The sequence below is a fragment of the Anabrus simplex genome, chromosome 2 (assembly GCF_040414725.1).
Source record: "Anabrus simplex isolate iqAnaSimp1 chromosome 2, ASM4041472v1, whole genome shotgun sequence".
In the NCBI taxonomy this organism is placed as follows: domain Eukaryota; kingdom Metazoa; phylum Arthropoda; class Insecta; order Orthoptera; family Tettigoniidae; genus Anabrus; species Anabrus simplex.
This window is the reverse complement of record NC_090266.1, coordinates 214961090-214988184: the sequence shown is the minus strand read 5'-3', so window position 1 is coordinate 214988184 and position 27095 is coordinate 214961090. Positions and strand designations below refer to the sequence as shown.

Below are 27095 nucleotides of genomic sequence, written 5' to 3'. Positions count from 1 at the left end.
CAACTGTCTTGCTGCATAGGCATTTGTCTCATCAGATATTTTGTCAAACAAAGGGTTCATGTATTCACAAAATACTGCAATTTCAGATAGTGGCTGCGATCAAACTTTTTCAGTAAGTTATCACTAACCCCGCTGTATTCACTAAACGTATGTACAACAGGGATATTGACACTTTTTGTCCATTTTCAGTCATTCAAGTTTGTCTGTGCCGAGGTATGAGCTCATTTCGAAAGACTTGGCACACCGTCATAATTTGTATCACTTTGTGTGTCATCAGCATTATTACACGCATCACTCAAACTCAAACTAAGACCTTCAGAGTCTAGTTTGTCGTTACAAACATCACTGTCTTCATAATCACTCTCTAAAACACTATCTGTTAGCATTCGTATTCCATCTTCATCAACACCAACACATCTGCTTGACGCCATGATTGCAACTGACGTGAGCGAAATAATATGAACAAAGATTCTTTTATCTCTTGTTCAAGAAGTGTGTGATAACCTGGAGCATGGGATATAACCGAAGCCACATGTCTAAACTTCAGCTCAGAATGCATACAAGTGGCATCTGTGAGTTAGTAACTGAACAACATGTATTGATATACAGCAGTGCATCGTCGCGAGCTGAGTTCGTCATTGGATTCATATGCCACGAATAACTTTTGCGAGCTAGGGTCATCAAATGATGCGATTTGGCATCTCTGTTTAAACCAGTTTAATGCTATCCCAAATTTTCTGAATCACTTTCTTGATTTGGTTTTCAGTAACTCCAGTTCCATTGAAGTAAAATCTAGTAATGAAAGCATTGTCCCCCTCGATAGACACCACCCAGCATTAGATTTCTTTACCTATAAATGAGCTATACAATTCCTTGCCTGTTGATAGTTTTATTTTGACTTTTCAAATGGTGGCTATAATGGACTAAATTATTATCTGTCACAGTTCAGCTGGAAGGTGATGTTTCAAAATGTATCAATTGATAAAACAGTAGAAACCTTCTATTCAGTACTACATTATGGCATGGAACTTTACATCCCTATACAGAATTTTAAGACTCCCAAATTCCCAAAGTGGTTTAATCATAAATTGAAGTCCCTGATTATTGAAAAGAAGAAAGCACACAAGCAATACAAAATATCAGGTCTCAAATAGTGATTATCAGCATTTCTTGAAATCCAGTATTCGGGAGATAGTAGGTTTGAACCCCACTGTCGGCAGCCCTGAAATGGTTTTCCATGGTTTCCCATTTTCACACCAGGCAAATGCTGGGGCTGTACCTTAATTAAGGCCACGGCTGCTTCCTTCCAACTCCTAGCCCTTCCCTGTCCCATCGTCGCCATAAGACCTATCTATGTCGGTGCAACGTAAAGCAACTAGCAAAAAAAAAAAAAAAAAGTTACAGCTGATACTGGAGAAAATATTGTCAATCTTTTTGCTAACCACTTTTCATCCGTTTATTCTTCTTATCAGAATAGTAGTAGTATGTCAATGATTATCCTTTCTCTGTCAATCTATCAGTTATAAACATTAGTAAGGCAGAAATTTACAACAAACTGATATCTCTGGAATTAAAGAAAACTTAGGACCTGATGGTGTTTCACCTTACCTGCTCAAGTACTGCTCATTTATTTTATGTGAAGCACTCTTTTATCTGTTCAACTTATCACTAAACCAAGGCGTTTTTCCAGTGGAATAGAAGAAAGGATTTGTTAGTCCAGTTTTCAAAAATGGTGATAAAACTGACATAAAACAATATGGACCAGTTATAATTTCTTCTCATATTTCCAAAATTTTTGACTCAATAATTCTTGACAAAATCGCACCTCTCTTTAGAAACATCATCATTGATGAGCAACATGGATTATTTTCAGGATGGTCAACCTGTAGCAATCTTCTTTTATTCTATCAGTTCCTCTTGGATGCAATAGAGAACCACTCCCAAGTGGACTGCATTTATACAAATTTCTCAAAAGCTTTTGACACTGTCGACCACGATATCTTGCTGCAAAAACTAACAGGCTACGGAATTAATGGGCCTCTCCTCTCATTGTTTGAATCGTATCTTAAAAATCGCCTGCAGATTGTTAAGGATTCATTTTTCTGCGCCTATTATTGTTACCACTGGAGTTCCTCAAGGGTCTCACCTTGCACCCTTACTTTTTACTCTACATAAATGACATTAAAAAATATACTTACGAATTCTGAATTGCTTTTGTTTTCCGACAATGCAAACATTTTTATGCAAATTAATTGTCCACTTGATTGTTTAAAACTTCAAGAAGATTTACATCATCTGGAAAAGTACTGTATTCAAAATGGGTTGAAACTTAATCATGAGAAATATAAAATAATATCGTTTTTTTAAAACAAGAAGAAAATATCATTTCAGTACAAATTTAGTAATAACAACATTCTAACTCCTGTTTCACAAGTTAATGACCTTGGTGTTTTATTCAGTTATAACCTATCGTTTAATGAACATATTGAAAATATTTGTAAGAAAGCATTTCAAAGATTGGGTTGCATTACTAGATATTCTAGAGAATTTTCAAACTTAGCTACCTATCGATTGCTGTATGTGTCTATGGTATGCCCTATACTAGAATACTGTACACCTGTTTGGAACCCTTCTCATCAGACCTCTATCCATAGACTAGATTCAGTACAACATAAATTTCTTCGTTTATATTCATTTAGAGCAGGATTCTCATGATAATGTTGATTATACATCCTTACAACAGTCCTTAAATCTGCATAGCCTGTCATAACGCCGTGAATTATTGGATACACTTTTCATTTTTAAATTGCTTCATTCCTTGGTGAATTGTCCACAACTCCTTGCAAAAATTAACGTACATGTACCAGACAGACGCACAAGGTTCAAGAATACATTGTCTACAAATTGGCATAGACCTAACTATGCATTCAATGGGCCAATTGAACGAATATCAAGATCTTTAAACAAAGTGGATATTGATATATTTTACTGCTCATTGTGAAAATTTAGAAATCACTTACATAATCTCCAGAATTGATTATTACTTTCCTGTGATTACTTGTAATATAACCTGTGTAATATCTGTACATATTTTTGTACTTATATTCCACTGAACTTTCTTTTTAGTGTGTTTCGTTTTGTTTCTTCTTCTTTACTGTTATGTAAAATGGTATTACCATTAATAAAGTATTATTATTAAGGATAATTTTTAGATTCCACTGAATCTTATTTATGGGATCTTTGTTTACTACAGTGCAAGTTTTGTCCGAAAAGAATTCCTCTGTTTTTTTAATATACCGGTAGTTATTTAGGGCAGTTACTTGCAATAAGTGGTATGTTCTGAGCTGTCAGCGGATAGATGGCGTGGAATGACATTAGTAGACGAATAAGTTTGAGTGGTGTCTTTAAAAGTGGGAAAAATCACAATATGAATATAAAGTTGGAATTCAAGAGGACAGATTGGGGTAAATATTCATTTATAGGCAGGGGGAGTTAGGGATTGGATAACTTACCAAGGGAGATGTTCAATAAATTTCCAATTTCTTTAAAATTATTTATGAAAAGGCTAGAAAAACAACAGATAAGGAATCTGCCTCCTGGGCAACTGCCCTAAATGCAGATCACGATTGATTGATTGATTGATTGATTGATTGATTGATTGATTGATTGATTGATTGATTGATTGATTGATTGATTGATTGATTGATTGATTGATTGATTGATTGACCAGGGAACCTGCCTTAGATCCAATAAAAAACATGTAGGTTATTTGCAAAAGGAGACTCACAAAATTTCAATTCAGGGAAACAGGGTGCACCAGGCAGCGGTGTTAAGGGAACAGGGAACTGGAAATCAAGTAGGGATGACATAAAACTGTTAGTCCTCAACTGTAGAAGTATTGTAAAGAAAGAAATAGAATTAAGTAATTTAATAGATATATACTTACCAGATATTGTAATAGGAGTTGAATCATGGCTGAGAAATGATATAATGGATGCAGAAATTTTCTCACGGAACTGGAGCATGTATCGTAGAGATAGGATAGGAAAGGTAGGAGGGGAAGTATTCATTCTCGTGAAAGAAGAATTTGTAAGTTACGAAAAAGTTAAAGACGACAAGCACGAAATTCTAGGGGTAAGGCTCATTTCTAAAGACAATAGGCAACTAGATGTCTTTGGAGTGTACAGACCAGGAAAGGGTAGCGCAGATGCTGATTCAGAATTATTTGATAAGATAATCAGCTATGTGGGAAACGATAAGGAAAGGAACGTGATCATAACGGGTGATCTCAATTTACCAAATGTCAATTGGGAAGGTAATGCGAACGACAGGAAGCATGACCAACAAATGGCAAATAAGTTAATATGGGAAGGGCACCTGATTCAGAAAGTGATGGAATCAACTAGAGGGAAGAATATTCTCGATGTGGTGCTGGTAAAACCAGATGAGCTCTATAGAGAAACTGAAGTAATAGATGGTATTAGTGATCACGAAGCTGTTTTTGTGGTAATTAAAAATAAATGTGAAAGAAAGGAAGAGATTAAAATTAGAACTGTTAGGCAGTACCATATGGCTGATAAAACAGGCATGAGGGAGTTTTTAATAAGCAACTATGATCGGTGGAAAATGGTAAATAAAAATGTAAACAGACTCTGGGATGGGTTTAAAGCAGTTGTTGAGGAATGTGAAAATAGGTTTGTACCTCTAAAGGTGGTAAGGAATGGTAAAGATCCACTATATTATAACAGGGAAGTAAAGAGACTAAGAAGGAGGTGCAGGTTGGAAAGAAATAGAGTTAGAAATGGCTGTGGAAGTAAGGAGAAATTGAAGGAACTTACTAGGAAATTGAATCTAGCAAAGAAGTAAGCTAAGGATAACATGATGGCAAGCATAATTGGTGGCCACACTAATTTTAGTGAAAAATGGTAGAGTATGTATAGGTACTTTAAAGCAGAAACAGGTTCCAAGAAGGACATTCCAGGAATAATTAATGAACAAGAGGAGTGTGTATGCGAGGATCTTCAAAAGGCAGAAGTATTCAGTCAGCAGTATGTAAAGATTCTTTGTTACAAGGATAATGTCCAGATAGAGGAGGTGACTAATACTAAAGAAGTATTAAAATTTACCTATGACAGCAATGACATTTACAGTAAGATACAAAAGTTGAAAACTAGAAAAGCAGCTGGAATTGATAAGGTTTCTGGGGATATACTAAAGACAATGGGTTGGGATATAGTACCATATCTGAAGTACTTGTTTGATTTTTGTTTGCATGAAGGAACTTTACCAAATGAATGGAGAGTTGCTATAGTAACCCCTGTATATAAAGGAAAGGGTGATAGACATAAAGCTGAAAATTACAGGCCAGTCAGTTTGACACGCATTGTATGTAGGCATTGGGAAAGCATTCTTTCTGATTACATAAGATATGTTTGCAAAATTAATAATTGGTTTGACTGAAGGCAGTTTGGGTTTAGGAAAGGTTATTCCACTGAAGCCCAACTTGTAGGATTCCAGCAAGATATAGAAGATATCCTGGATTCAGGAGGTCAGTTGGACTGTATTGCGATTGACTTATCTAAGGCATTTGATAGGGTAGATCATGGGAAACTACTGGCAAAAATGAGTGCAATTGGAATTGACAAAGGAGTGACTGAATGGGTGGCTCTGTTTCTAAAAAATAGAACTCAGAGAATTAGAGTAGGTGAAGCTTTATCTGTCTCTGTAAAAATTAAGAGGGAAATTCCTCAAGGCAGTATTATTGGACCTTTATGTTTTCTTATATATATAAATGATATGTGTAAAGAAGTGGAATCAGAGATAAGGCTTTTTGCAGATGATGTTATTCTGTACAGAGTAATAAATAAGTTACAAGATTGTGAGCAACTGCAATATGACCTCGATAATGTTGTGAAATGGACAGTAGGCAATGAATGGTATGATGATAAAAGGGGTTAAAAGTCAGGTTGTGAGTTTCACAAATAGGAAAAGTCCACTGAATTTTAAATACCGCGTTGATGGGGGTGAAAGTTCCTTTTGGGGATCATTGTAAGTATCTGGGTGTTAATATAAGGATCTTCATTGGGGTAATCACATAAATGGGATTGTAAATAAAGGGTACAGATCTCTGCACATGGTTATGAGGGTGTTTAGGGGTTGTAGTAAGGATGTAAAGGAGAGAGCATATTTGTCTCTGGTGAGACCTCAACTTGAGTATGGTTCCAGTGTATGGGACCCTTACCCGGATTACTTGATTCAGGAACTGGAATAAATTCAAAGAAAAGCAGCTTGATTTGTTCTGGGCGATTTCCGACAAAAGAGTAGCGTTACAAAAATGTTGCAAAGTTTGGGCTGGGAAGACTTGGTAGAAAGGAGACGAGCTGCTCGACTCATTGGGGTAATCACATAAATATGATTGTTAATAGAGGGTACAAATCTCTGCACATGGTTATGAGAGTATTTAGGGGTTGTTTGACTGTTCCACAAAAATATTCATGGCAGAGTCTCTAGTTATAACATAATTTCATGATGAACTTAAAATACATGTTCAGAGCTTGTGGAACCTATGCCAAATCATGTAAAGCAACTTATAAATCAGAAGGGAGGATATATTAGGTATTAAGAAAGATTAAAAGTATGTATTAAGTGAATAAGTACCAAAAAAAAAAAAATGTGTATCTTACTGTTATATTCCAATTAATTTGCAAAGAACTGTGTAATGTTAATATGGTTGTAAACCCCCCTCAAAAAATGAAAGTGTGTCAATGTTTATAATGCTTGCAACCCTGCTGTATCAATGTTTTGTATCACTGAGGGCTGATACACATGTACAGTAAGTTACCTCACATACTCTACCATCCTGCCAAATATTTTATTCAAATCTAAGATATTTGCGCTAGGAGCTGTGATGATTTGGCATGAAGGATTTGTATTCCTTTCTAACAGGTCACCTGTTACCTTTATTTATAATGACTACCTGAATGTATTGCTGTTTGCTTTGTGTATCCTGTTACAAGAAGACATAGTGCTAGAATTGCTACCGAACATCTACTTTGAATACTGTGCTCAGATTATGGTATAGGATGGCAGTGCTGTAGTAGGTTTTATTTGCATGAATATATTACCTCTTCTGTTTTAAATAATACATAACATTATATACATCAGTCAATTTGTATTACAGTTGCCATAATAACAGGAGAAGAATAAATATTCTTATAGCATCAAGATCGGTTCTGAACGGGAAAGCTAGTCAAACAGAGCATTATTATTTATTTATTTATTTATTTATTTATTTATTTATTTATTTATTTATTTATTTATTTATTTATTTATTTATTTATTCAGGTTCAGCAACCGCATAACCCCGAATTACAAAGATCTCTAGAGAAGTTCCTCAAGGGTCTCACCTTGCGCCCTTACTTTTTACTCTCTACATAAATGACATTAAAAATATACTTAGGAATTCTGAATTGCTTTTGTTTGCCGACGATGCAAAAAATTTTATGCAAATTAATTGTCCACTTGATTGTTTAAAACTTCAAGAAGATTTACATCATCTGGAAAAGTACTCTATGCAAAATGGGTTGTCAATCTTTTTGCTAACCACTTTTCATCTGTTTATTCTTCTTATCAGAATAGTGGTAGTATGTCATTCGTACAATACATAAGTTATGAATTTTTTTTTAAAGCCAAACCTCTGGTTACATATTAGACTTGTCATCAATAACTGAAGATTCTATTAATCAAACTAGTGGATAAACCTAACATATAACAGAACCCCAGAAAGCACAGCCTGTGAATACGGACATTCTCCATTCATATTGGATAAAAATAAGACAATGGACAAACGCAAGATGTTAAACTCATTTTAATGAAGTGTTCCTAGTCATCATAATGGATTTTTAACTTGAACTGCATATTTTAATATGTGATTTAATATGTACTATATATTTTAATGTGTTTATGTACCTGTACTTTTAAAATAAGTTAACCCACACAAATTTTAGGCCTAAAAGACACACCCACACTCATTTTTAGATTGTACATATAGTCAACTTTTACTTTGAAACATGCCCAATTTGAACATTGGACACACTCCATTATTATGACTTTTCTACTGGGCAAGGCATATTAACTAACTTTGACTTATGTGAAGGTACTAATGTACAGCTGAGGATGACTGTATAAAAAGTCGAAACCGGTACTGTAAGTAGAATCTTATATAAATAAATCTTGTATTGATAAGGTGGATCCTTTCTTATCTATAATATATGAGAAACTTTACTTGCGACGTCTTCGCACAATTTCAAAGTGTTCGAGTGTGATTTCTAAGTCTTCGCGCATCGCGACAGAGCATACTGTCCTTCTGTCATAATCGCAGAACACACTGGCTATAACCTCAGTTCGTTGACCTATTTATACCTGGCTGCGAGCAGCATTCGGAATTAGGTGATCAAGGGGTGATAACACTTCCAAACTTTAACTTGTTATATTTTGGAAACCACTGGATGGATTGATCTCAAATTTGCAGGGGTGTACTTTCAGAATAATGGCTACAATTTAGTGTTGGTCTCACGTTAATTGATCCAGGCGTTAAAAAGTTCAAAAAGTGGTTTCAAGAGAATTCTGAAGGGAGGGAAGCTACAGGCAGTGCTGACGTCACTTGACCTCGCTTCACTCATGCGGTCTCCCTACGCAGTGCAGTGAGAACGAGAACCTTCTCTCGCACAGCTGTTCGTACATCGCAACTTATCCGTTCGCTCATGAATAAACATTTATAACTCGTATGTGCCACGGCCTATGCCTTCCTGGTACATGTTCCTCCTGGTTTGACGAAAAGAAAATACGCAGGATTTTCTTTTCCAGGCTTTACTCTTCATGTTGAATGTACTGTTTCAAGTTAGCCGAGTTATAAATACCCTCGAAAGTGCCATCCAGTCTCACAATTTCGTAGGCTTATGCACTATTGCCAATGGATTTAAATATTTGGTTACACAAGGGGAAATTATCCCATCATCAGTCATTTTGTGGATTAAATTTCGAGCTTCCTCCCTATATTTTTCTGGAATGGGATATGGCTTTTTCTGGTAAGGGGATAAGTCAGTCACATTGAGATGATACTCATAACTAGCTATCTCTCCAGGTTTATCATCAGACACACATGAAAATTTCTGTAAAACTTCATTCTTAGCCTCCTCTAGTTTGAATCTGATTTCCAGGTCTTCAACTGCACTGGCTAATGACATCACATAATCTGGAAAATCTGGACCTATTATGGAGTTTTCATCAAGTAGGGACTCTACTCTGTCCTCATTCTGGTCACCCCCTCTATTCTCTGCTGTGGCTGGTGCTTCCTCGCTTGCAGCAGGCTGTATGTAATCACCACCAGCTTCTTCGAAGTGGGCTCCATTTTCTTGAATCTCCAAGCTCACTTCGTCCTACCAGCTGCAGTTCTACAGAATCATTTTTCAATTTCACGAGGTTGGCATCGTAATCGATCATTCCCTTATATTTGATCATGAAATCTGATCCAAGAATTAAGTTCAAATTAAGACGTGAAACTACCAGAAAGATGTGTTCGAATGACTGACTGTTTATTTCAAATTCCAAAAATGCTTGTGACTTACACTTAATGGCTTTGTCAGGAACTATCCCTCTTACTTTAATCTGCGCTGCAAGTAATAATAAAATGTTGCTCTGATCTTTCAATGAGTCCACAAGTCTATCAAAAATCATAGAGGCTTGCGCTCCAGAGTCAATAAGCGTAGTTACATGTAAATTACCCATGTGTACAGTAATAACAGGTAATGAACGCATAATTATTGGCCTTGGTGTCTGTGCGCCTTCAAACAGCAATTCTGAATTGTCATTGTGCCATTAGTTAATGACGGCAATACAGTGATTCGATACCTCGTCCTCATCGTGATTTTTAGTCAATCTCCTTATTGTGCAATCGGCTTTTTTTTTTTTAATAGCGCCTGTTGATTCAGGGTCAGGCGATAGTCGCTCTCTTGGTTCAAATTGACGTTGATATTCCAGGGATGTGGGTCCAGGCTCCTCAGGATTACGATTTATTTCCCTGACATATTCCTGGGTATCTCTCCATCTTCTTTCCAAGTCCCGTCTTCTCGAATCTCGATTTTCTTCGGGAGTGTTCTCACGCTGTTTCCATTAATTTCTTGGTCGGTAAGGGTGCCTATCTTGATTCCTCTGACGTCTGAAGTTTCGGAATCATTTTGGGTTGGTTGGGCTTATTCTGCCTTCTTCTCGTGGCCTGGGTTCTTCTCTCTCTGGCGGTTTTATTTCCATAGAGTTTGTGCGTACCTCTCTATTTCTACTACATATCGGAGTAGATTGAGTATTAGCTGTGTCCAACCTACGCAAAGTGGCATCAAAATGTTCTAGCGTCTTGATGTTGGCAGCAACTAGTATCTCCTGTACGTGAAGCAGATATTGAAGGGTCAGAATCTGAATAAGCTCAATATCTGGCAGAGGCAGATTCAAGAATTATAATTTCTTCAATTGCATTAGGAAATAATCTGAATACCTTGAAGTATTGACTGAGGTATTGTACTTCCTAGCATACAATTGCATCTTAACGAGATGTTGAGTCTCTGTGTCCCAAAATCTTTTAAGAAGAGCCTGTTTTAAGTCTTCATAATTTTTGAAGCTGTTCTTAAAAGCTATAAACCAAGATAAGGCTCATTCTTCCAGAAGTTTCGATACCACTCTAAGTTTCCTGTCATTTTCCACCCTGTTCTCCTGTAGATAATCCTCCACATTAAACAAAAATTCTCGGGCGGTGTACTCGTCACGTCCGGAAAATTTTACTGGCTTGTCATCCTGTACTTTAATAAGGGTCGTTGTACTATGTATCTCCCTTGAAGAACCAGCGACAGTGACATCAGTTATGGGGTCTCTCAATTTAATTTGGTTGACCTCTTCGGATAAGTTCTCAATTTTTGAGTTAATTGAGGTGTCTAGATCCTTTATTTCGTTCCTCAGGTCAGTTTTAATAACTTGCATTTCCTTACAAAAAGTAGTTATCTGCGTGTGAGTGCTGTCCAGCTGTCCTGTAATACGCTTGTTAAGTTCTCCTTGAGTGCTTTTGATGAGCCCTATTTCTCTTCTTAATTTTCCTATGTCATTTTTTAACGCATCTCGAAGGTTTTCCTGTACCTGAGCTAACTTTACTTGAGCTTGTGAGATGTTACCGTGCGATTCCTGGAATTCCATTCGTAGGTCTTTAAGCTCGGTGGAAAATGCCTGAACTGAAGGAAGAACTGTTCTAAGGTCTTTATCCAAAGACATGATAACTTCCGTCTTGATTTCTTCCTTAACAGACTCTAAATTTTCCACGAATTGGTCCCGCATGTTTTTCAAGGTTGCTTCAACTTGAGAGCTGGAGTCTGTTAATTTCTTTTTGAGGCGTGTCCCGGCTTTACGGAATCGTTGCTCTATTAGTGCACTTGATTCAGTGAGCCTTTTGTTAATTACTTTATCAGCCTCTGCAAATTTTGTTTCCAAGGTGTTGTCAATTTTGGAAGTCAAATCTTCGACCTTGCTGTTCGACTCAGTTAACTGCGCCTGCAGTTGAGAATTAGAGTTGACTATCTGAGCCTGTAATTGCATCTGTAACTGGTTGTTAGACTTGATCATTTGAGCCTGCAATTGCATCTGTAATTGCGTGTTTGACTGTACCATTTGGGCCTGTAAATGGTTATTGGATTCTACCATTTGAGTGTTAATACTATCAGTTTTAGCATTCTGATCGTTAATGCTCAGCCTAAGAGCTTCAATTGCGGCAAGTAAATTATCCATGTTGCAAGAAATTCAATAAAGTCAAGCGTGAAATACTGCGAGCCCTTCATGTTCGGGTTATTATCCAGTAAGTTAATGGCACTCAGATATGCTATCTTAACTTTGCCGTGGCTCCAATCGGGCCTTGTACGTTGATCGAAATCTATTATAACTTGTATCGTGACTCCAATCGAGCCCGTCACGTTTGGCGCGCCATCTATTATGACTATCTTCGCTGTACCAGGAAATGATTATGGGGCCAGAGCATGGAAAGGATCTCAGGTAGTGTTCGGTTTCTTATTGGAGCAGGTACAAAGATGGATAGTATCGCAGGGTGAATAATAGATGGTAAAATCTTTTTGACAATATTTATTAAAATATTCATGAAAATCACCTTGCAGCTGAAACTTCAAACTTAAATTTTCAAACAATATTTCAAAAATGCAGAAATAAAATATCGATACTGTTGTATTCTGAGACATCCACTTGCTTAAAAATGTCCAAAATAAATATCACTCTTTTAGATATCGTAAACACCCTACAGTTCATCTATGATGGATTTAAATACCAAAATAGCACTTTGCACATAGAATTTCATGAAGTCCATCACTCGTGATACAAGCCTACAGTTTTTCTAATATTTTTGAACATAATATTAACACACACGTTCATGAATAAGTTGATAGTTCAAATAAAAAACTATTTGATCACTTGCTGTATACTCCTACAGTTCATCTAAGCACTTGCAAACCCTGGAGTTCTTCTACGTGAAATTATTTCAAGTTATAAAAGATTTTAGAAAGGAATTTACAGTTAAAGAACAAGATATGAAGCTTTCTTGAATTATTATGAATAGCAAGCTGAAATTCATACGAAGCACTTTTCTGTTGTTGGAACACTATGATTAACTGAGTGCTTTGTTAAAAGTCAGTTAGTGGAATTACTCACTCAAAATATGAGAAGATCACCTGGAATCTGCTTATAAGTGTTGTGCTGTCCTGCGGCTTGGTGCCCGGAACATTCTGCGGCATGCAGCCAAGGCTCAAACTCAGCACCAGCAGCGTGACAAGTCCGTTCAGTGAAGATACCACATTAATATCCCTCGTCGATGTCCCTCGATGGGTACCATGATCGAAGAAACCACGTTAATCCCACGCTGGAAGCGACATTCAATGCAGCAGAGTCTCACAACACTTTGCCAAGATTTCCGAGGTTCTCTTAGAAATAATGTCGGAACACGGAAAGTTCAATTGGCACTATAGAGCTTTCAATTATCACTAAGATTGATATTATACACCAACACAAGTCTCAATGCACAGTTCGTATTCTCACGTTTGTTTTACGGTGATGAATACGTGACTTAGAATATCACAGTCTATGCTACAGTATGATTTGTAAGTCAGGTTAATGAAGTAAGGACTTACAATCATTTTCAAGACAGAAAACACAGTTTTTACACACACACATACACACACATACACACACACACAGTTTATAGAATTAGGATTTAACACTGTCAGAGTTCATAATAGTTACTGATTATGTCTGAGGTTCGACCGTAGAATAATCATCACAGTCCATAAAACACTTGAAAAAATGTCATTAACAACAGTCTCTACAACAGTCTCTGGAATAATACTGTTCATAGATTAAGAAGATTTTATGATTGAATTTGCTTAACACGAGTCAATATGACTTAATATTGCCATAAAAAGTTCTGAATATTCCGTTAGTTTCTCGTAGTAGTGATCGAAAGTTCGAGGAAATGCACGAAAAAATAGTCACATTTAGCCCTGTCATTGGTTGAATGTTTAGTGGAATAATATCTCACACAGTTAACAATTGGACTAGAGTAGGAGAAATTTATCTCAGAATCATTAGAATGATCACAAATTAGAAGTTTACTTTATCACATGCAATGTCTTAGAATACTGCTACAGTCAATGATAAAGTTCAGAATTACGTGAAAATGACAAAGTCCACAATATCGTTAACTGGTAAATGAAATACTTAAATCTCCAATTACACTTCAATTCACAATTTCTACTGTAACTTCACTCGGTTAACACATTCCAAAATTTTATATAATGACGATTTAGTCGGAGAAAATTTCATAACACTTCCTAACACTTCATAACACTTTGCTTGCGACGTCTTCACACAATTTCAAAGTGTTCGAGTGTGATTTCTACATCTTCGCGGATCGCGACGGAGCATACTGTCCTTCTGTCATAATCGCAGAACACACTGGCTATAACCTCAGTTCGTTGACCTATTTATACCTGGCTGCGAGCAGCGCTAGGAATCAGGTGATGAAGGGGTGATAACACTTCCAAACTTTAACTTGTTATATTTTGGTAACCACTGGATGGATTGATCTCAAATTTGCAGGGGTGTACTTTCAGAATATGGCCTACAGTTTAGTGTTGGTCTCATGTTAATTGATCCAGGCGTTAAAAAGTTCAAAAAATGGTTTCGAGAGAATTCTGAGGGGAGGGAAGCTACAGGCAGTGCTGACGTCACTTGATCTTGCTTCACTCAAGTGGTCTCCCTACGCAGTGCAGTGAGAACAAGAACCTTCTCTCGCACAGCTGTTCGTACATCGCAACTTAGCCGTTCGCTCATAAATAAAGATTTATAACTCGTATGTGCCAGGGCCTATGCCTTCCTGGTACAATACTTAGGCCTAAAAACTAAGATTGCCAAAATTAGAAAAGATATTAACTTTCTCAAACAGTGCATAACCAATGATCTAACTCCCAATTTTCTGAAATTTACACTAAAAAACACAGATCTATGAATCACGTAAATAACATTCAACTTAAAACCAATAAAATATGAATCAATAATGAGATAAAATTTTTATACAGAAAGAAAACACATCTTAATGAAAAGCTATATCAGACTCACATAGAAATAGCAAAAATACCTTACCAAACCCAATGGGATTTCTTTCTAACAATGATTAACCGTAAACTAGAAATTATTCTGTAACATAAGCAACAAGTTTTAGATAATAAATTGCATAGACTGTAAAATACAGCCCACAATCTAAGACGTGATGTCGAAGTGCAATATTCGAACACTGACTCCATACATAATCTCCACCCACCTATCATTAACTTAACTGATTTAACACTGAATGAGGAGGAATTCAAAATGTTGAGCAGGAACCCAAAACACAACTGGCCAAACGACATCATTACAACAGTAACAAAATCAGAATTAGTAATTACCAAACTTCCTAGTGATTAACAAGAGGAGGTTAGATTCAAAGAAGGAAGAAATAAGTCATATTATTAAACTGCGTAATACCAGTTCTCAAACAAATCTGGCCAGTACCATTAATTCAGTTTCGAAGCTTAAAAAGAAAATGAAAGAAAATAACTTAATTGTAACGAAAGCCAACAAAGGTGGAATACATTAATAAAACAAACAACTTTTTCTCTGGCAAATCTTTTACCATTTTCAAAAAAGATCCTACAACTAAAATTCAAAAGAACTTAAAACAATTGCTTAAAAGTCTAACTTTCCTCTTAAATGACAAAGAAACCACTGAACTAATCAGTATGAACCCAGGACTCCTCAAAGGTAGAGCCCAACTCAAGATCCACAAGGCTGATGTTCCCATGAGACCTATCATTAATTATAGACGGAGCCCTTTATATAAAACCTCACAGTACATACAACAGTTTTTACAGAAAAATTACAGGTTTCTAGCCAACAAGTCCACTAAAAAACACATTAGAATTAGTTGACAATCTTAAAAATTTTGAAGTTCAACCTAACCCTACAATCCACTTTTTTGATATTAAAAACATGTATCCAAGTATCCCTATAAAAGAAACCATAGATATAATATACATTAACGTAAGCAAGTATAGTAAATTATCCATACAGGAAATTCAGGAATGTTTGTCCATTCTGAAATTTGTTCTAAATAACAACAACGTCAGTTTTAATAATGTTATTTTCCAACAGCTAGTTGCTTTACGTTGCACCGACACAGATAGGTCTTATGGCGACGATGGGACAGGAAAGGCCTAGGAGTGGGAAGGAAGCGGCTGTGGCCTTAAGTAAGATACAGCCTGGTGTGAAAATGGGAAACTATGGGAAACCATCTTCAGGGCTGCCGACAGTGGGGTTCAAACCCACTATTTCCCGGATGCAAGCTCACAGCTGCGCGACCCTAACCGCACGGCCAACTCGCCCAGTATTAACAGAATGGTTTGGCCATGGAATCGCCAGCCTCAGGGATATTAGCAGAAATTTATTTAGATAATTTAGAATACACAAAATTCCTAAACACGTATTCAGTAATATCTGCTACTGGACTCACTATGTGGATGATGTTCTGGCTATATTAAATCAAGACCTTGGAAATGCGGCCTATATCCTATCCATTTTAAACACCCTAGATCCATATATCAGTTTTACACTGGAATCTGAATCCCAACAGAAATTTAGATCTAATTATTACTAGACACCAGCCATCATATTGTATCTTTAGTAAACCAACTCAAACGGTTAGTACAATCCAAAATGATTCTCTCCATCCCCAATCCCATAAAAAGTGGCATACTATAGTATGGTAAATAGAACATTCACTACCCCCTTATACCTTCAAAATGAACTAAATGGTATACGATCTGTAGCTAAATCAAATGGGTATAATGCACAATTTATCAATAAAATCATCAACACAACCAAAAGATGTCAAATTTTTACTTTAACCAGAGAATCAATAAACAAATAGTTAAATAGTGTAAATATATACCAAATTACTAATATTTTCAAGAAAAATAACCAACACATAGCTTTTAAAACTAATAATAACAATTTTTCCAATTCAATCAATCAATACGATCTGCATTTAGGGCAGTCGCCCATGTGGCAGATTCCCTATCTCTTGTTTTCCTAGCCTTTTCTTAAATGATTTCAATGACATTGGAAATTTATTGAGCATCTCCCTTGGTAAGTTATTCCAATCCCTAACTCCCCTCCCTATAAATGAATATTAGCCCCAATTTGTCCCCTTGTATTCCAACTTTATCTTCATATTGTGATCTTTCCTACTTCTAAAGACGCCACTCAAACTTAATTGTCTACTAATGTCATTCCATGACATTTCTCCGCTGACAGCTCGGAACATACCACTCATTAAAAGCATTTATAAAATTAGGATCTCATCCTTATTTTATTGCTTAATTGTTAAAATATAGGACATGTTTCGTTCATATTTTGAACATCTTCAGCTATAGATATTCTTACATGGTTAAAGTGGTAACACTGCTCTAGAACTTACACTTATGGTTTGCTGTTAACAAACTTATCCATAATAAACTTTTAAAAAACCTCTTAAATATAGAACATTTATATATTACGGCATCTTATTGAAAATAATATGACTATTTGTTGAGTTTGAAACTCTAAAACCTTATTCTAATATTTAAAGTACAATGCCATTCATTTGTCTCTGTATAAATACATTTACAATCTGTTAAAATTGCTGAATGTCTTAAAATTATTTGTTTAATACACATTCAAACATTTTGTTACAACTGGTGTCAACTTTTTCACACGTTGTACCATATGGAAATGAATATTCACGCCTAAACTCAGCTGTTTTGAGAATGTATTAAGATTTCATTTCCATATGGTACAATGTGTGAAAAAGTTCACGCCAGTTGTAACAAAATGTTTTAATGTGTATTCAACAAATAATTTTAAGACATTCAGCAATTTTAACAGATTGTAAATGTATTTATACAGAGACAAACTAATGGCATTGTATTTTAAATATTAGAATAAGGTTTTAAAGTTTCAAACTCAACAAATAGTCATATTATTTTCAATAAGACGACGTAATATATAAACGCTCTATATTTAAGAGGTTTTTTAAAGTTTATTATGGATAAGTTTGTTAACAGCAAACCATAAGTGTAAGTTCTAGAACAGTGTTAACAATTTAACCTTGTAAGAATATCTATAGCTGAAGATATTCAAAATATGAACAAAACATGTCCTATGTTTTTACAACTAAGCAATAAAAAAAGGATAAGATCCTAATTTTATAAATGCTTTTAATGTATTGAATATGTGGAAATCAAAGTTTTATTCTTCTCCTTTTAACAGACTTTCAATACGGAAGAAATGAGGATAGTCTCTTGCAACATACCATACAGTTGAGCAGCTCGTCTCCTTTCTCCCATTTCTTCCCAGCCCAAACTTTGCAACATTTTTGTAACACTACTCTTTTGTCAGAAATCACCCAGAACAAATCGAGCTGCTTTTCTTTGGATTTTTTCCAGTTCTTGAATTAAGTAATCCTGGTGAGGGTCCCATACGCTGGAACCATACTCTAATTGGGCTCTTACCAGAGACTTATAAGCCCTCTCCTTTACATCCTTGCTACAACCCCTAAACACCCTCATAACCATGTGCAGATCTGTATCCTTTATTTACAATCCCGTTTATGTGATTACCCCAATGATGATCCTTATATTAACACCCAGATACTTACAATGATCCCCAAAAGGAACTTTCACCCCCATCAACGCGGTATTTAAAATTCAGTGGACTTTTCCTATTTGCGAAACTCACAACCTGACTTTTAACCCCTTTTATCATCATACCATTGCCTACTTTCCATCTCACAACATTATCGAGGTCATTTTGCAGTTGCTCACAATCTTGTAACTTATTTATTACTCTATAGAGAATAACATAATCTGCAAAAAAAACTTACCTCTGATTCCACTCCTTTACTCAAATCATTTATATATTTATAAGAAAACATAAAGGTCCAATAATACTGCCTTGAGGAATTCATCTTAATTATTACAGAGTCAGATAAAGCTTCGCTTACGCTAATTCTCTGAGATCTATTTTCTAGAAATATAGCAACCCATTCAGTCACTCTTTTGTCTAGTCCAGTTGCACTCATTTTTGCTGGTAGTCTCCCATGATCCACCCTATCAAATGCTTTAGACAGGTCAATCGCGATACAGTCCATTTGACTTCCAGAATCCGAAATATGTGCTATACCTTGCTGGAATCCTACAAGTTGAGCTTCAGTGGAATAACCTATCTTAAAACCGAATTGCCTTCTATCGAACCAGTTATTAATTTTGCAAACATGTCTAATGTAATCAGAAAGAATGCCTTCCCAAAGCTTACATGCAATGCATGTCAAACTTATTGGCCTGTAATTTTCTGCTTTATGTCTATCACCCTTCCTTTATATGCAGGGGCTACTATAGCAACTCTCCATTCATTTGATATAGCTCCTTCAACCAAACAATAATCATATGTTACTATATCCCAACCCATTGTCTTCAATTCCAGCTGCTTTTATAGTTTTCAACTTTTGTTTCTTATTGTAAACATCATTGTTATCATATGTAAATTTTAATACTTCTTTAGCATTAGTCACCTCCTCTATCTAGACATTTTCCTTGTAACCAACAATCTTTACATTCTACTGACTGAATACTTCAGCCTTTCGAAGATCCTCACATACACACTCCCCTTGTACATTCATTATTCCTAGAATGTCCTTCATGGAACCTGTTTCTGTCTTAAAGTACCTATACATATCCTTCCATTTTTTACTAAAATTTGTATGACTGCCAGTTATGCTTGCCATCATGTTATCCTTAGCTGCCTTCTTTGCTAGATTCAATTTCCTTGTAAGTTCCTTCAATTTCTCCTTACTTCCACAGCCATTTATAATTCTATCTCTTTCCAATCTGCACCTCCTTCTTAGTCTCTTTATTTCTCTATTATAAGGTGGGTCTTTATAATTCCTTACCACCTGTAAAGGTGCAAACCTGTTTTCACATTCCTCAACAATTTCTTTAAACCCATCCCAGAGTCTGTTTACATTCTGAGTTACTGTTTTCCACCGATCATAATTACTTTTTAAAAACTGCCTCATGCCTGCTTTATCAGCCATATGGTACTGCCTAATAGTCCTATTTTTAAAACCTTCCTTTCTATCACATATATTTTTAACTACGATAAAAATAGTTTCATGATCACTAAAACCATCTATTACTTTGGTTTCTCTATAGAGCTCATCTGGTTTTATCAGCACCATGTCGAGGATATTTTTCCCTCTAGTTGGTTCCGTCACCTCCTGAATCAGCTGTCCTTCCCATATTAACTTATTTCCCATTTGTTGGTCATGCTTCCTGTCGTTTTCATTTCCTTCCGAATTGACATTTGGTAAATTAAGATCTCCCACTACAATCGCATTCCTTTCCATGTCGTTTCCCACATAGCTGATTATCTTATCAAATAATTCTGAATCCATGTCAAATCAAATCAAATCAAAATCTCTTTATTTGCAAATGAGATGTCTACCTTGGTGGCAAATGGTACACTAAAATACATTATTGTCAAGCACTAAATATTAAATTAACAAGAGAATAAAATTTTCCTATAATACAATATTATATAATTTATGCTAACAATTTTTTCTATTAAACACACAGCTCATCCTTATTAAATTTACATTCTTTACAAAATTCTACTTATAATACCTCCTGTACTACTTACAAATATAGTCAACTGATATACAGTATGTGGAATTACATCAAATGATACTGTACAACTGGTATAAGATTAAAATTTACATTGCATTTATTTACTTATTATTATTTTTCTTTACCCATTCTGGAAACTAAGTAGCATAACGACCTGCTGCGTCTTAACCAGAGCCCCTTTTACCACCACTTTTCAGAGTTCCTAAAGGGCCTTCACAGCTACCGTAGCAGTCCCAGGGCCCTCAAAGTCTCCACTGTACTTCTCCCCTACAGGCAGTCCCCTACTTTGGCTGTCCAAACTCCTTAGACCAGGGGATGGAATTAATTTATTCACACACATTTTTTATTTACATTAACCTGCACTGGTCAAATGCCCTCTAACATTTAATTTATTTTCTCTGTTGCTGTTTATTCTCTTTTTGAATATCTGTACAGATTTTGGAACAGGATCAAACACTACCCCCGGTAAACTGTTCCACTCCTTCAAACCCTTCCCAATGAATGAAAATTTACCCCAATCGCTTCGGCTAAAATTCCTTCTAATTTTATATTTGTGGTCAGTCCTGCCGACATAATTATTTTCCAACCGAAGCCTCTCACGGATATCTCCCCATGCTGCTTCTCCTGTATAGGCTCTATGTAAACCTATAAGTCTAGTTTTCTCCCTTCTCTTACTTAAAGTTTCCCACCCTAGTTCCTTTAACATTTCTGATACACTACTCTTTCTCCTGAAATCCCCTGTTACAAATCTTGCTGCTTACCTCTGCACACTATCTATTTCTTTTATTAGGTATTCTTGTTGAGGATCCCAAACACTGTTTGCATATTCCAATAATGGACGAACCATACTTAAGTAACTTTTCTCTTTTAATTCTTTTGTTGCATCCTTTAAGTAGCCTCATTATGACATGTAACGATCTGTATGCTTTCCCAACAATGTCATCCACATGAACCTTCCAGTGCATATTACTTTCAAATCTTACACCTAAGTATTTGCACTTGCCATCTTTTGGGATAACTACCCCATCCAAAGTATATTCAAATTCAGTTTTAAAACTCCTGTTTGTAAATGTTGTAACAGTTGATTTGCCTAAATTAACCTTCATGTTATTCTCTTCAACCCATTGTTGGATACTCTCCAGGTCCCTTTGTAATTCTGAACAATCCTCAGTGGTATTTATTTCCCTATAAACAATTATATCATCTGCATACAATCTTATTTTTGGTGTTATATTGTTCTCTAAATCATTTACATACACTGACTGACAGAACAAATGCAACACCAAGAAGGAGTCGTCAGAACTTTATGCCAATTGCAGGGTAGACTGACGTTACTGAGGTATGCTCATGATGTGAAATGCACCGCTGTGCTGCGCACGTAGCGAACGATAAATGGGACACGGCGTTGGCGAATGGCCCACTTCGTACCGTGGTTTCTCAGCCGACAGTCATTGTAGAACGTGTTGTCGTGTGCCACAGGACACGTGTATAGCTAAGAATGCCAGGCCGCCGTCAACGGAGGCATTTCCAGCAGACAGACGACTTTATGAGGGGTATGGTGATCGGGCTGAGAAGGGCAGGTTGGTCGCTTCGTCAAATCGCAGCCGATAACCATAGGGATGTGCCCACGGTGCAGCGCCTGTGGCGAAGATGGTTGGCGCAGGGACATGTGGCACGTGCGAGGGGTCCAGGCGCAGCCCGAGTGACATCAGCACGCGAGGATCGGCGCATCCGCCGCCAAGCGGTGGCAGCCCCGCACGCCACGTCAACCGCCATTCTTCAGCATGTGCAAGACACCCTGGCTGTTCCAATATCGACCAGAACAATTTCCCGTCGATTGGTTGAAGGAGGCCTGCACTCCCGGCGTCCGCTCAGAAGACTACCATTGACTCCACAGCATAGACGTGCACGCCTGGCATGGTGCCGGGCTAGAGCGACTTGGATGAGGGAATGGCGGAACGTCGTGTTCTCCGATGAGTCACGCTTCTGTTCTGTCAGTGATAGTCACCGCAGACGAGTGTGGCGTCGGCGTGGAGAAAGGTCAAATCCGGCAGTAACTGTGGAGCGCCCTACAGCTAGACAACGCGGCATCATGGTTTGGGGCGCTATTGCGTATGATTCCATGTCACCTCTAGTGCGTATTCAAGGCACGTTAAATGCCCACCGCTACGTGCAGCATGTGCTGGGGCCAGTGGCACTCTCGTACCTTCAGGGGCTGCCCAATGCTCTGTTTCAGCAGGATAATGCCCGCCCACACACTGCTCGCATCTCCCAACAGGCTCTACGAGGTGTACAGATGCTTCCGTGGCCAGCGTACTCTCCGGATCTCTCACCAATCGAACACGTGTGGGATCTCATTGGACGCCGTTTGCAAACTCTGCCCCAGCCTCGTACGGACGACCAACTGTGGCAAATGGTTGACAGAGAATGGAGAACCATCCCTCAGGACACCATCCGCACTCTTATTGACTCTGTACCTCGACGTGTTTCTGCGTGCATCGCCGCTCGCGGTGGTCCTACATCCTACTGAGTCGATGCCGTGCGCATTGTGTAATCTGCATATCGGTTTGAAATAAACATCAATTATTCGTCCGTGCCGTCTCTGTTTTTTCCCCAACTTTCATCCCTTTCGAACCACTCCTTCTTGGTGTTGCATTTGCTCTGTCAGTCAGTGTATATTAAGAAAAGTAACGGACCGATTATACTACCCTGTGCAATTCCCTTCCAAACTTTCTCTTCCTGCGATACGTTAATTCCTACTTTGCCTTTCTGAACCCGTGAATTTAGAAATGATTTTACCCAACGTGTAACCCTTACGTCCAATCGTATTCCCTCCAATTTCTTTAATAATATTCCTTGTTCCACTCTATCAAAGGTTTTGAAAAGATCTATGGCTATGCAATCTAACTGGCCTCCTGAATCCAATTGATCTGATATGTCCTGCTGAAATCCCACCAGTTGTGCCTCACAAGAAAATTTCTTTTGAAATCCATACTGGCTCGTCATGAACCAATTTTTATCATCACATATCCCTCTGATGTACTTTGATATTAAACTCTCCAGTATTTTACAAAATATACTGGTCAGGCTGATTGGTCTGTAGTTCTCTGGTTTCCTTTTATCACCCTTTCCTTTATAAATTGGTTTTATTATAGATTCATTCCATTCCTTTGGTATTACACTATTATTTATGACATAGTCAAAGAGAAATTTACCGAGCTCGATAGCTGCAGTCGCTTAAGTGGGGCCAGTATCCAGTATTCGGGAGATAGTAGGTTCGAACCCCACTGTCGGCAGCCCTGAAAATGGTTTCCCGTGGTTTCCCATTTTCACACCAGGCAAATGCTGGGGCTGTACCTTAATTAAGGCCACGGCCGCTTCCTTCCCACTCCTAGTCCTTTCCTGTCCCATCGTCGCCATAAGACCTATCTGTGTCGGTGCGACGTAAAGCAACTAGGGAAAAAAAAAAAGAGAGAAATTTTAAATAAGGCACTATGTACCACCCATTGTCTTTATCACCTCCCCAGTAATTTGATCACTTCCTGCTGCTTTTCTTGCTGAAGCAGTTGGATTTCTCTGAAGATATCTTCATTTGTGAATGAGAAGCTTCTTGTTTCCCTCTGTGTCTCTCCCTCTGTATCTTCTGTTTCGGTTTCCAACTCCTGATAATCATCTACTGAATCCCTGAATTCCCTACTAAAGAGGTTTGCTTTCTCAGTATTTGTTAAATAGTGTTCACCCCCTTCTCCTACCATTGTAGGAATTTGGATTCCTTTTCCTTTTTGATTCCTGATATATGAATACAGGTTTTTCCATTTCCCTTTGTGGTCATTACGCTCTTGAAGAATGCCATTCATATAATTCTCTTTTGCTTCCTTTTTCACTCTATTCAGTTCCCTCATTAGCTGTTTTCTACTTTCTCTACTCTCCCTACCTTCTTCAATTTTCCTGTTTACTATGCTACATTTTCTTTTTAATTTTCTTATTTCCCTTGTATAATAAACAGGGTCTGAGGTCATTTTACCCTTCTTAACAGGTACAAGTCTCTTCTCTCCTTCCCAAGCGATTCCTTTGAATTTAGCCCAAAGTGTATCCACATTACTCCCTTCACTTATCCAACAACTGAATTGTGATTTAAGGTAAGTCCCAAATTCATCAACTTTAGTTTTTCTGTACAATTTCTTGCCTTGTGTGACCCTCTTATTAAGCCTTTTTGGTACCAGTCCCATATCCATTATTACAGCCTTATGGTCACCTATTCCTTCAATTACCTCAGTTTTATCAACAATTTCCCATGGTTTAACCAAGAATACATCTGGTAAGTTATTGAGATGAGTCGGTTCTTGTACTACTTGTGTAAATCCTCCCTCGCAAATTAATTTATTTGCCAGTTTCTGTTCATGGGCTTCACTTGCAGCTCCATTCCATTCAACCTCAGGCAAGTTTAGATCTCTCCCAATTATTACCACATCATTATTATTGTTTTTATGAGTATAATCTATTATTTTCTCAAATATTTCCATGTCTCTTTCCTCTCTTCCAGGATTGTATGTTCCTATAATTCCCCCCTCCTTCATATTATCACCCTTTCCCGGTCTGTTCACTCCAAAGACATCAAATTGCCTATTATCTTTAGGAATGAGCCTTACACCTAGAATTTCATGACCGATCTCGATAGCTGCAGTCGCTTAAGTGCGGCCAGTATCCAGTATTCGGGAGATAGTAGGTTTGAACCCCACTGTCGGCAGCCCTGAAAATGGTTTTCCGTGGTTTCCCATTTTCACACCAGGCAAATGCTGGGGCTGTACCTTAATTAAGGCCACGGCCACTTCCTTCCCACTCCTAGCCCTTCCCTGTCCCACCGTCGCCATAAGACCTATCTGAGTCGGTGCGACGTAAAGCAACTAGCAAACAAAAAAAAAAAGAATTTCATGTTTCTCATCTTTAACTTTTTCGTAGCTTACCAATTTGTCTTTCACCAGAATCTCTACGATACACACTCCAGTTCCATGAGAAAATTTCTGCATCCATTATATCATTTCTCAGCCATGATTCAACTCCTGTTACAATATCTGGTAAATATATATCTATTAAATTACTTAATTCTATTCCTTTCTTTACATTACTTCTACTGTTCAACACTAACATTTTTATGTCATCCCTACTTGACTTCCAGATCTCTGTACCCTCATCACCGCTCCCTAGACAATCCCGTTTCCCTGAATGTACCTCCCTATTGCCCTTCTAAACAAATTTCCTAACTTATACGTACCACTGCGGTTTAAGTGAAGGCCATCTGAGCGCAGATCCCTATCTCCCACCCACCCATTAGGGTCTAGAAATTTCACTCCCAGTTTCCCACATATCCACTCCCATAGTCTCATTTAAATCCCCAATCACCCTCCCGTCAGTATCCCTCCTACACAGTATTCCACTGATAACAATCTCCGCTTTCTTAATCTTCACCTGTGCTCCATTTACCAGATCCCACACATCCCCAACTATGTTGGTACTTATATTAGCTTGCCTTACGTTGTTGGTACCAACATGAAACACTACCACTTTCACCTTCCCCTCCTTCTCTTCTACTTTTCTCAGCATCTGCCTCAACCTAATTCCTGGATAACACTCTACCCTGGTTCCCTTTCCTCCACACACTTTCCCCACGTGTCTAATGACGGAATCCCCATGACCAGAGCCTCAACCCTTCCTACCTCCTTTGATCCCCTCCCCTTCTGGTCAGCCCTATCTTTCTTGATAGCTGCAGAAGCTACTTCCTCCTCCCTTTTATCCATCCCATTTCCCTGTTCCACCTGTCTTTTCTTATCCTCTACTCTACATTTCCCTTTCCTACATTTTCCCTTTCTCTTACTTCCACACATCTCAGCAACAGTTCCCTGTTTCTCATCTTCTCTCTGTTGCTCTACCTGGAGTGGCCGTACCAATTTCTCACAGACACTTGTCCTGAATTCTGATCCTGAATAGAGTTCGTAGCCTGCAATCTCCTTCCCCTTAGAACATTAGACCACCTGTCTTCTATAGTTCCCCCCTTTCCTTCCCATCCCTCTTTTACACCTGCTGTAACCTGTACATTGTTTGAGGGAGGCCTACCTTCCTTCCTGTCTTCTGTGAGAATCCTAATTATCTCCCTCAAACTCCTCAACTCCTCCCTCATACCCCTCAATGCCTCGCCACACCCTCAGTTCCTACACTTGCACTCTTTATTCATTCTTTACGGACAAAATGAAAAGAAAAGGAAAAATAAAATAACTTGCTTTGTGCAAAAAAAAAATGAACAAAAAGTAATATTATCTAGGATAATACTCAAAGATCACACGACAATTTGGTAATTAATATACAGTAGAGTCTCGATTATCCAACGTAAACGGGACCTGGAGTACGTCGGATCACCGAAAATGTCGGATAATAGAGAATAACTTTGAAAATGAACTGAAACAAACAGGAAGGCTAAAATAATGGCATGCTTTATGGTGCTCTATTTTTACCAATTCAATTGTACAGTACATGCAGTATTAAACGAAAACATTCCAAATGTCTTACGAAAAGATACTTTTCTCCACAGATAAGCTACCTAACACCGTACCGTTTTTGCCACCGATCACGCCACCCAGCACTGGCAGGAAAATTAGGGTCCCCTTCATTAAACTCCTTCTGAAAATACACAGCCTTTTCCTGCAAAATGGTGCCAGATATAGGCAGGCCCTTTTCCCGGTGTTGAGATACCAA

General features: G+C 37.6%; 1 protein-coding gene across 4 annotated transcripts in view; it reads left to right on the top strand.

Moving 5' to 3' along the window:
* Ctns (Cystinosin) overlaps positions 1 to 27095 on the top strand; it is a 636400-nt gene that overhangs the window by 597524 nt on the left and 11781 nt on the right. The gene's annotated exons all lie outside the window — the stretch shown is intronic.